The following is a 13,212-nucleotide window of genomic DNA, read 5'->3' as shown; positions in this document are numbered from 1 at the left end:
AAAAGCAATAAGTTAAAATTTTAGTTCCAAATAAAATGGGTTTTTTATTGCTTTTGATGGAAAAGTGCTTTTTCATCTAAAAGCCCATCACAACAGCATAGGAGAACGGGGGTTTAATTTCCAATCATAGTAAATAAAAGTCGATCTTTAAAGAACAAGAAGCGTCCGAAGAGAGGAAACCCCTAAGAAAAAATAGTGAACCCAAGGCCAAAACCTAGTCTACAAACTCCCAACATCGTTACCGGCACCAACGTTGAAGCTCACCCAACACTGCACCTTTGTTGAGCCCTTTCCACCACATTAGCCACTGTATCTGACACTTCTTCCATCCAGTAAGTTAAATCCTCCAACTTAAAACCCTCGTCAGCTAGCAAGTCGATGAGCTATACAATTATCCTTTTTGGGTTTGGATAAATTGGGTTGGTTAGCAAAGTTTGTACTGTAAAAATTTATATAATAATCTCTTTTTTTAGGCATGACTTCTCGAAAACAAGTTGTTGAATCGAATTGCATCAACAAATCCCTAATTTCCATCTTTCTTTGTATCTTGTTTTATTCTTTCATTGCAATTACCCCATAAAACTTACATTATAACATTAATTACGTTTACTAACTAAAATAAACTATTTACCGAACTTGATGAACTTCCAAGATCAACAATAGATATTTATACAAGAAGTCTTCTAATATGAGGAATGGAACACAATTTCATCCTAATAAGAATACAATTTATAACTTCTTTTTTTTTTTCTAACCAGTCAATCTCTGACCGCTATTGAACATGTTAAACACAACCCATGTGTATGAACTGAACCTTTCAACTTTTTGAGACTGGAAAATAGTAAATTTGATGAGGAAAAAGTAGAAACAATGCCACACCCTCCTAGCATTAATTGCACATTCACATTAGGATGTTTTTATTCAATTCCCATGTCTCCACATTCAACCCCCAATTTGTTTGTTTACTGATTTTATTGTTATAATTTAATTATCTTATTTTTTAATTTTTAGTTGAATCGGTCCAACAAATGGATTCAAGATTTTAAACATTGAGTACATATCAATACATAGATATTAGATACCATTGGAAAGAGTGAGAGTGAACTTACTATTCAAGTATTTGAATAAGTTTGAATTTTGAAATCAATATTGTTGATATGAGTTTTATCTGAACACCACTTTAACTCTGATTGTAAACTAAGGACCTAGTGGTTATACAAAAATAAAACAAATAGATAATATTGTATAATTAGGAAATAAGAGGGACTTGCAAGTATTTTTTAAAATTAATTATATATAAAAATGTCCTTATTTGATATAGGATTAACATATATTTTGTGTCTTGAATTTGATGACTTGTGTTCAGTTGGTATTTAAAATTTTTTGGGACTTATCTGGCACTTAAACTTAAATTTCCTACCTTTTTTGTAACGTCGTTAGAATGTGATGATGTAACATTGACAATCAATAATATGATGATACATGATAGCCTCACATTATGACATGCAAGAAGCATTAATAAAAAAAACTTTTAAAAATATATAATTTTATAAAAAGAAAACATTATAAATACTATTTTACATCTAGAAAAAACCTATATAGATAAATGTTTAGATTTAGATAAATCTAGATGTCTATTTGTCTAAATTCATTCCAAATGCGCTTTTTTTATTAGTTTTATTTTTTGTAAAATATTTTATATTTTATATTATTTTTTATGAAATATATAAATTCTAAAAGATCTTTTAAAATATAAAAAATTATAAAAAAACTATAAAAATTATTTTACATCCAGAATGAATATGGGCAATAGATGTCCAAATTCAAGTGAACCTAAACATCTATTTGTCCAAGTTTATCCAAAGCATCCTTCTTTTGATAATTTTATATATTTTTAAAGTTTTTTTTATAAAATAAATTTTTTATATTATTATTTTGAAATAATATCCATAATATATAAAATCTAAAAATTATTTCTAAAAAATTATAAAAGATTATTTCATTCCAGAATCAACCTTGACAAACCTAAACAAACCTAGACAAGTGAATGTCCCAATTTAAATGAGCCTAGACAACAATTTGTCCAAATTCATTCCAAATATGTTTTTTAGTAATATTATATTTTTTAATCTTAAAATATATATTCACCCTAGTCATGGATTCAATGAGTAAACAATTTTTACTTTGTTGAGTAATTGTTCTATTGTGCCCCTCATAATGACTCATTCACACACACACACACATATATAAGGTACAGTCCGCTAATATAACGTGCTAGGAGTAATTAGGCGCCATGCGTGGTGACACGTTACCCCCTAGGAGTTATCTATTTCTTAGATACTCCTAAAAAGATTATGGATGAGTAGGATGAAACTATGCAAGTGGCGGAAACTTATAGCCAAGAACTCTCCAAATTAACAATAGACGAGCGTACGTGTCAAGCGAACTGCCACATTTTATATTATATAACATACCTAAAAAAAGAAAAAAAGAAAAAAAAAAGGAGGAAGCTAGTAGATCCCAAATAATTTGACCATTTCAATAAACCAAAACATGGAGTAGAAATCCAGTTGGGTTAGGACAAAACATTTTAAATGTTTTATTTTCATTTTTACTTTTCTGGTGCATCTAAAATTTGATTCCACAAGTTGTGGTACTGATACCTGATGAGACCAACTTTTTCAAACCATGTCAAAATCAATAGGAATGTTCTTAAATAATTCATATCCACGAAACTTAAAGTCAAAAAGTCAATCCAATATAAGCTTGTCGTATTATTGTTCGTTTTCCATAACCTAAACTTGCTCATCATGATATCAGCAACTTGACATGTGTAGGCTGATGCCTCATCTCTTACGTAAACATCATTACCCATGTATGGAGTTGGCGTGTTATCAATCTACTGTACTTGAAATCTCTGAATTTAACTCCTGTATATTTATTTGGTGATTTTTTTCTTTTGTATTTTTAAAATTTAAATTTTTAATTCTCACCAAATAATAAATTGTTAAAACCATTAAGTAAAAATTTATTATTTTTAAAATTTAATGTGTCATATATTTTATTATATATGTAATGTCATGTTAGATTATTTTTTTCTACATATTACTCATTAAAATTCAGTTAATGGATTAACAAAAATTATTTTACGTTAAGATTGAAATTTTAAAATTCGAAAAGTATAGAGATTTAGAATGATCCAAATAGAGAATATAGAGTAAATCTACAACTGTATGAATAGTGCAAGACTAGTAATGGGTCATTTTTAGTTTTTTTTTTAAATTTTCAATATTCGTCAAATAATAAATTGTTAAAACCGTTAAGTAAAATTTTACCATTTCTAAAATCTAATGCGACAAACATTTTATTATATGTGTAATGTCATGTTAGATTATTATTTTTCATATATTACTCACTAAAATCCAATTAATGGATTAACAAAAGTCATTTTACGTTAATACTGAAATTTCAAAATCCAAAAAGTACAAAGATTTAGAATGATCCAATTGGAGAATATGGAATAAATCTACAATTGCATGAATAGTATAAGACTAGTAATTGCATGTAACCAAATGGATTTAATTACTACTATTTAGGGTAGGACTGAAATTTTAAATTTCAAAAAATAGAAAGACTAAATTGGATCAAATAAAAGTATATGAACTAAATCTACAACTTTCACGAAGTACAAAGATTAATATAAAAAAAATTAATCCCCTAGTACCTCTCCTTTTCTTGCACAATGTGTTTCATGCTTTTTGGAGGGTAAATTATATCCCTGTATTAAAGGTTGAAGAATAAATTAGTTTTATATTATAAAAGTACGGAATCTAATATTTTATAAATTTAGTTTTGAAATAAACAGGGAAAAAGTTCAAGGCATAATGTACACTTCAATTTTTGAAGTATATCGCTTTCTTCACGTTGATTTTTAAAGGTTATTTTAGCTCACTTCAATCCTTAACATTATCAACATTTTCAGTTTAGTCCTTTAGATGTTCAAAAATTAACAACTGTCATATTCAACCAATTATATGCTACCATGAATCATACAATGGATCATAATGACATCATTATCCAAAAAAAACTTTATAGAATTTTTAAAAATAAAAAAAAATTATAAAAATGACAAATTTATTAAAAATAGAAAAAAATATAAAACTATAAAATTACAAAAAAAATATATAAAAATTACTAAAATTTATTAGAAGTTTAAAAGAAATTAGAAATTTCAATAATTTTAAAACTTTATAAACCGCATTTACAAAAGCTTCAACATTGATCATTGTCTCTTGGAAAAATACCATATACGATGATTTTTTTTATAATTTAATCAATTAGAATTTATAATGGGTAGATCTTTTTAGATGATAAATTTAGATATTTTTTTTTCAAATTATTTAAATAATAAAAAATAATGTTATTTCAATTAAATAATTATTTAAATAATTTTTTAATTATTCAAAATATTTTTTATTATCTCAAGATAAATATTTATCTCTACACTAATATTTTAAGAACTATTGTCGAGTGTTTGACCATACTAAATAATTTTAGTACAAAATGAAAAGAGTATGTGCACAATGATGGCTGAAGGAAACTTATTGAGCTAAGCCCAATAAACATGCTACAGTAACCTTGGTAAAGTACTAAAATTTAAATATTTTCAAAATACAATTTTTTTTATAAAAATTGATTGTATTATGATATACAATTTTTATATCAATCTTTAATATTTTAAATGTGATTAGCGAAGGTATACTTTATTCCAAGATATAACAATTTTTACTATTGTTTAAAATTCTTTATAATTTTTTATAATCTTTTATGATTTCTAATATTTTTATAATTTTTTATCAGTTTTTATAGTTTTAGTAAATTTTTATTTTTTTTAGAATGTTTAAAAATTTCTAACATACTTTTAATTTTTAAACAATTATATATATTTATAATTTATATATATTTTAAAAAATATAATCTTTTAATATTTTTTAAAGTTTTTAAGGTTTTTTAACGATGATGTCATTATGATGTTAGCATGTGCCATGCGGTAATTTATGATTAGTTGAATATTTCCATATAATTTTTTTAACATCCAAAGGATTGAATCGAAATTGTTTGATAATATTAGGGACTGAATTGAGAATGTTTGATAACGTTAAGGATTGAAATGAGTCAAAAAAAAATTTAAAAATTAAAGTGAAAAAAATGATATAATTTAGGGACTAAAGTGTGCATTAAATCAATTTTAAACCATTATGACGAAAAGTAAACAAAAGGAAAAAGGAAGAGAATAAACAAAAGAAAGTTGGGTAGTGCTTAGGATTTGAAGGACAAAACAAAAGGAAAGTCTTTTAGTTCATCATTTGACTTATGTGCAACAGCTTAAAAAATAATTAATTTAATCCCATTTTATGGAAACTTCATTTCCTGTTTTTAAATTATAAAGTGATTACTTTGCCAATGCATTACAAACAATAGTAGATATTGCACAAACCTAATCCACTAAAAAGGATATTAGACACAGTCAGTTTATATCGATTTAGCCGACATCAGCTTAAGATCATAATAAATGCAAGTAACCAATTAAGTCTCAAAGCATAACTCATCAATTTCAATTAAACTGAACAAGTATTACGATCTGACCACGTAATATTGTTTAGTATTAGTTAAATGTTAGATAATCAATACGTTAATATTTATTTTTATTTTTCTTTGCATGTAAAATTGTTTTTCTTTACGTGCAAAATTGTTGATGACAATAAACAAAGATATTAATGATTACGATAGATAATTTATTAAACTGGTTTGTTCAAAAAATCCAAGTACATATAAACAAAATCGCTATACTAAAGACACTAGATCTCAACATAACTAACATAACACAAATATTTAAGGTTAATGTTCTTTATTTGTGTGGCCTGTTATAATCAACATCGATAATGGCAGTATAACTGATCGCAAAACAATAAGAAAAAAAAAAGAACACACAGATTTTAGATGAAAATTTTTTATTGGAAAAAACCACGGGTAAGAGAGGAGAAATTCACTATGTTGAAAACACACAATACGATAGGAGTTTGACTATATCTATTTAAGGGTTAAACAACCATGTTATAATCAATGTTAAATAGAAAAAAAGTATAGTTCTACATGGATTCAACTTTTATTTTGCTTTTCTATTTTATTTCTTTAACAAGTGATGTGATTCGGGTCACCCAACTCTAACGTGGCCAATGTTGTTTACTCACAATAAATCTTACCAATCCATATAAGTGTTATTGATCTCTAATGACATTAAAAGAAATATCTAAATTGGTCTTCCTAGTTACTCATCCATGCAATTGAACATTGCAATTAAATAAAGAAATTCTAAGTTAGCTTGATAATATATGATGGACAAACCCTCACTGAAATTCTAAGTAGGCTACTAGATGGAATCAAGCAAATTTATTTCTTCAAGCCTTGCAACTTTCTATGTTAATAAATGGATAAAAAAAATTGCTATGGTAATAATATAATTTTTTTTAACGAGATAACAAAGCTTTGAGCATAATCAGAGACAACCATTGGGGAATCTTCATATGATTCCAACAAAACCATAATTTTCTCATTAATTTTTCTGTTCTAATAAGGTTACCTCAATAAATAAAAATACATGAATGCAAAAGGTGATGGAAGCAAACATTAAGAAAAGCAGTAGCAGCACGATCTCTTAGAACCATATATAACTCTGATGGCATTTTCCTCTCTTTAAACCTTTAATATTACAGCAGAATCAAGTAGTTTGTTTAGTTCCAACATATTATGCTTCAGTTCTTTGATCCCAGCACTTGAATGAGTAAAATAATTCTCATCTTATGATGTGAAAATGGTTGTTGCTAATGTAGAAACCTTTTTGGAAATCGACTTTTATTTGAAAATAAAAATGGAGACGCTACCAATCCTTTTTATTAGGTATGATCGGATCATCTCGTAATTTGATTATTTTGATAAAAGTTTAGACTTACTAAAACGATGGTTTTTGGTCTACAAAATTCAGGAAATGGGTTCGGGAGTCAGTTACGTACGATGAATGATTAACACTCTCGTAATGCCCAAAATTGGTACCTAGTTGATTAATTGATGTCTTAGTGTCGAAAATTGAAAATTTGAAGATAATTTAAAACACAATACCTTTTTGTGTAATGTTATTTTTAATTAAAATCACTTAAATAAATTAAAACATATGTGAAAGGCCTTATCTCGAAGTAACCAAAACGAAAAGGTCATGTCCCGTAAGTTAGGACTTGACATTTTGAATCCTCGAAAATAAGATCACTCATTATTTAATTACTATTTAAATCTCATGTGTTCTTAGTTTTAAAAGGACGTTCGGTTATCTAAGTTCAAAGAGAAAGTCGAACCCCGTAAGTTAGGGCACAACTTCTCGAATCTCCAAATACAGAACATTGCCTTGGTTTTTTTTTTAATCCTTTTACACATCGGGTAAAACGAATATAACATTTAATGCGATGTATATTTGATTTATTTGGGCATAGTATAAAAATGAATAAATAAATTTAAACATGATTCGTGGCATAGTTGTAGTAAAGTAAAATAAAATGGAAGTGTGTAAAAATGACGATGATATTAGAAAATAATAAAAAAGAATAAAATGTCATGTTAGTAAATGATAATGATATAACTATAATAGTAATAGAGCACCGATTCATAGTAGTAGTGGCAATAATCATGTCATAGTTACTACTCTAATACCAATTGAATAATAAAAGAAAGATAAATAATAATACGGGCAAAAAATGCGAAAATAAAAAGAAATATAAATAATAAATTTTAAATCTAAAAAGGGTAAAGAAATAATAAATAAATAAAACAGTTCATAAAAGGTTGAAATTAAATAAAGGACTGATTCGAAATTTATATGAAATTAAAAGCATAAATTCTGATAAAATAAATAAATAAATAAAGGACTAAAATATGACATGCGAAAAGGAACAGGGACCAAATAGAAAATTATTCCCAACCCCGTTAAATGCACCGTTCCTTTGACAAATCGGGGGACTAAATAATAAGAAAATAAATAAGGGGTAAAAATAAACAAAATAAAAATAACATAGGACGAAATTGCAAGAAAGTTTAAAAGCGGAAGTACTAAAACGGAAATTAGATCCCTTTTTTAAAAAAACACGCGGATCTTGATGTATTTGGGTCGGGTATTCGGGTCGCACTCTAAAACGATGTTGTGTTGGGCATCTGAGGTCAAGCCCAAAACGGCGTCATATCATGACCCTATATAAGTAAAAAATTAGAAAAAAAAGGTCATTTGCAAATTGTTCTTAAAAAAAAAAACTTCACTCCTTTCTTTTTTTCTCTGAAGGCCTTCCTGAGTTCGGCCACTAGGTAGCCTTTGATCTCCCGTAGCCGGCCACTAGGCCGTCGTTGCTCTGCCGCGGCCACGGTCGTCGACAACGGTGACTGTCGTCTCCGGCGATCAAAAATTTTTAAAACCCCCTTTTTGATCCCTTTTTTTTTAGGGAACCCCGTTTTGCGGTTAAAATCGCCACAAGCTTAGTAAACTCAGACCGAAGGTAAAGAAACCTTTCGATTTCTCTCCCCTTCTGATGAGGCCTTCAACGAAGCCCTAGAGGGACTCCGAGGCTTGTCGAGCCAGATATGGGTCTCATCAACGACCAAAACAGGTAAAAAAAAGGCTCTTTTATTATTTCCTATATCTATTTCAAAAAAATAAAAATAAAAATAAAAATATCACCTTTTTTGTATATGATTTTCTTAGGTTGTTTTACCCAAATAATATAAAAAAAATACCAAAATGGTATGTTGCAACAATTATGTACCAAAATGGTACATATAAATGGGTGGAGGGTGGTATATAGGCAGCACCACACTAATATTCTGACACAATACACTTTAAAAAAATAAAATAAATATGACACGATGGGATAGCACACTGGGTCACGCCTAGGGAAGAGGCGGCACCCAGTGGTGGAAGAGACAGCACAGGCGGCACTGGTCAATATCGTATCCATCATCACCAACCACATCAATATCGGGTGCAACATTAAGATCGATATATATCCCGCATATAGTCGATTCACTATCAACGTATGATATTGGAGCAACCATGTACAGTTCTTCAGCTCCATGTTCTTCACCAGATGTAGTGAGATCTTTAGTTGGCTCCACACCAGCTAACTCAACAAATAACTGAATCGGTGCATTTTGGTCACTCCGATTCCCACAATAAAGAGCGATCATTGTCTCCACGTCTTCATCGTTTACAGGTTCCATTTCGATGAATTAGATGGGATTTGTCGAAACTGGAAAGTTGTAGAAAAGTTTCAGGATCTTTCTCCCACAACGTCTAACAATTTTTACGCTAATCCTTTCCTTCATAGCATCGAACGAGACATTTCTATTAAATCTCGTTGTTATTTGTTGCCGACATTCAAATATACATCCAATGGTTGTTGTCATGATGACTCCATCGAAATAAATGCATACGAAAAACTGATTATCCATCTTCAATACTCAATTTGCAAAAAAATACTTACAAAAAAAATTTAATGAATACGAAAACTGATTATTCATCCTCAATACGAAAAAATAAACAAAAATTCTCAAAACAATTTCGAGCAGCAAAAAAAATACTTACATAAAAAATTTAATGAAGAAAAAAAGACCAAAATTATTTCAATATGCAATTTTTTTCATTCATAAGCTCAGACTTTTTCAGTTATCATTTTGTACATGAACAACATTTATCTTTACATTTAACCACTTAAATTCAGTTCTATGTTTTCTTCCATCTCCAATCTTGTATCTTCCTCTGGGAAATTCTCTATATTAAATTCTGAATTCTCTTCAAATTCATCTTCTACAATCCAATTTGGAAATTCCTCGGGATCTTCTTCCTCTTCAATCTTTATAACCGGTATTGAATTTAGAAATTCTCTTGGTAATTTCCTAACAACTAATTTATCCATCCATGGTATGTCGAACACATTTTGCTTCCTAGTCAACTTTCGTGAACCTACACTTTGTCTCGCTATTTTCCTTGCTCCATAAGAGATTATAAACTTCACGAAGTATAGAACTAGATTCCAATAGGTTTGTGGTACCAATGTCTTCCAAAGTTGGTCTAAAATGATTTGATACTCTCGTTCTATTAATGTCTCTCTAAAGGTTAAGTATTGCACTTTATTCTTTGTAATCAGTTCATGACCCTTCCATCAAACTTCTTGCATCTTTTGATTTACGGTAGTAAGGTGTTGAACAATGTCTTCTTCTGGTTTCATTCTGCAATCTTGCAATTCTCTCATCATCTTATCAACTTTCTCCATTTGTGCTAAAATTATTATCTCATCAGGCAATATCAAATTTTTTGTCATTTCTAACAATATCTAGAATAGAAATATTTTCAGTATTTATCTATTTTTTTCTATTGTTATCACTAACTAACAATTACTTTATAATAGTTACTAACATAAAAACTTTCAAATATATTAAAAAAATTTAAAACATAACATTCACAGTAAACACATAATTAATCTAAACACAAAACTTACTAACAAATCACAATAAATAAAATAACTTTAAAACAAAACATAAAAATAACACTAAACAAACTATATAATACTAACAAAATAATTTTTTCTTATCATAATCTATTCTATTTGAAAATAACAAAATAATAATAATATCTTTTCTTTCTTTCTTCTCTTCTCCCTCTCTTCTTCTGCTATTTCTTTTTTACTGATGCCTTAAATTTATTGATGCCTTAAATTAGAGTTGTTTTTTTTACTTTTTTTTTCTACTGTTCTTTGCGTGTTGCATTTTTGTCATTGTTCTTTCTTTTTGCAGGCGTATATGGTCAACAGTGATGACGGTAGACACTCCTTTGTCATTTTGGTGAAAGAGGCAGACGAGGCGTCAAACCTCGGGCAACGAAATTGCTGACGAGATGGAGGTGGCGGCGCGGATAACCTTAGGGTTCCAAAAAATTTTAAGATAGTGGGCCTTAGAGTTTTTTTGTTTAAGGACCATTTTGTAATTGGACTTTTAATAATGGACTTTGTTTTTTTTTTTTTTAGTTTGAATTAGACCGAACAAAATTGAGCTATTACATGGAAGATAGATGAAATTATACAAAAAACTATAGTAATACAATAAACATGCAAGACTCGTGAGATCCAACGATAAAATTACGTGCATCGAATCATGTCAGTACATTAAAGAACATTAGACCATGTTGCTCCAAGCCTCCAACCCTTCACTTTATTCAATACATATCTAGATATAGGTATGTGAATGAATTCTCAAATACTCATTTATGGCTCAACTAGATGTTCGAGATTAATGCAATTGGAAAAGAAAATAAACACCATTCTTGGTGACTTCTCTCCATAGTTGTATGCGACAAAAGGATCATGCCAAAACAAATACCATGCTATGCGGAATGCATTTAACTAGAAACAATCATCTTCATATTCAAAATGTAACAGTAAAATTTTTCTTTAAAATTGATATAAATACAAACAATTCAATTTATATAAAAAAATATTTAAATCATAATTAATTAAAATTGAGTAATATAATAATATAATTAAAAATTCATGAAGACTTAATTAGTTATATATATATAATATCAAGGTCATATATGTGTGTGTAAAGTAACAACAAAACTTTTATTTTATTTTTTTAAGTTTGAGATTAAATTTTATTTATTCATTTTAAAATAAATTAGTATATAAAATTTAATAAATATTTTAAATAAAACGTACAAAGCTTTAGAATAAAAATATCTAATAAAATAAAATGGAGAAATATCTAATAAACGTAGAAATTGATATCTCATTAAAAAACAACAAAGATTTTTTTTAAAAAAAGAAAAAGATAATCACAGTACCCATATTTAGTTACCAACCCAATTTAATTTTAGAGGATAACAATATAGAAAAAAATTTTAATTTATAAAATATTGAAATGAAGCTATTATAAGAAATTCAAAGACTTGGTATCTATGTACAAAGATAAATTGCAACCTCAAAATTATTTTAAAATGCAAAAAAATTAAGAAAGTAAAATATAATTAATTAGAAATAAGTGTATCGTAATAATAAAATTATAATAATTTAATTAAGTAATTAACATTTCTAAAATACATTTTGTAACGGGGTTTATTAGGTAAATGAGTTATTCGGTATACTAAAGAGAATAAAAAAGAAAAGAAAAGAATTTAAATTTTAAATACCTAAATTGACCATATTTACTCATATTAAGAGCTTTATATGTATATTATATATTATACAAATACTTAACAACAAAAGAAAAATTATTTGTAAGGACTATAATAGTTGTATTAATTCCTAATGATTTTCGATTAAGTTTGATCTCGATTAGTATGAATATTGGTTCTAATAAAGGATGATATGGTTTTGAGTGTGCTAACAACTCATTATGGGTTGGGGAGGGGCTATGAATAATCTTAAATATTATATAAAAATATATATATATATATATGATCAGAACCTAAAATGAAATATATTTTATAAATACCTCACTTGCTACCATCTCAGAAAATTATATATTTGAGGTAGAAGACCATAAGCAGGAATTGGGGTTACTTTGGGGGTATGAAATTTTAGCCCAATCAAGCCCAACTTGAATAATGGGGCTAATTGGGTCATTTGTGCCTCTGAAAATGTTTCAACTTTCCAGTGGTGAATATGCTAAATGTTTGGGTCTCAAAACAAAGTTCCCAACTACAATTTTTCACTTCAATTTATGGAAAAACAAGACCATTTACTTCTTAGTCTTGTATTTGTCAACAAATTGGGTTTTAGGGTAATCTACGATTTTCATGCTAATTACAATTGCATACACATTCAATCTTTTGCTGGCATAAGCATTATTGTCAGGAGGATATGAGTTTCAGTGTATTAAAATATATCATATTCCTATTTAAAAGTTAAAGAGGGACTATAAATAATTCTATATTGCATAAAAAAGAACATATATTATAAAAACTTAATCTTTAAAAAAAAATTGCGACATCAAGAGTCCTAAACCGATATTTGTTTAGTTTCTTTAATTATCAAATTAAAGTTGTTCATATAATTGCTTATGTCAAAATAAATCCAAGTTTAATTTGAAATTTCATATATTTGGTAAAGAAACTGCAATAAAATA

The sequence above is a fragment of the Gossypium hirsutum genome, chromosome D07 (genome assembly GCF_007990345.1).
Source record: "Gossypium hirsutum isolate 1008001.06 chromosome D07, Gossypium_hirsutum_v2.1, whole genome shotgun sequence".
NCBI lineage: Eukaryota > Viridiplantae > Streptophyta > Magnoliopsida > Malvales > Malvaceae > Gossypium > Gossypium hirsutum.
Note: the sequence above shows the minus strand (reverse complement) of the source record.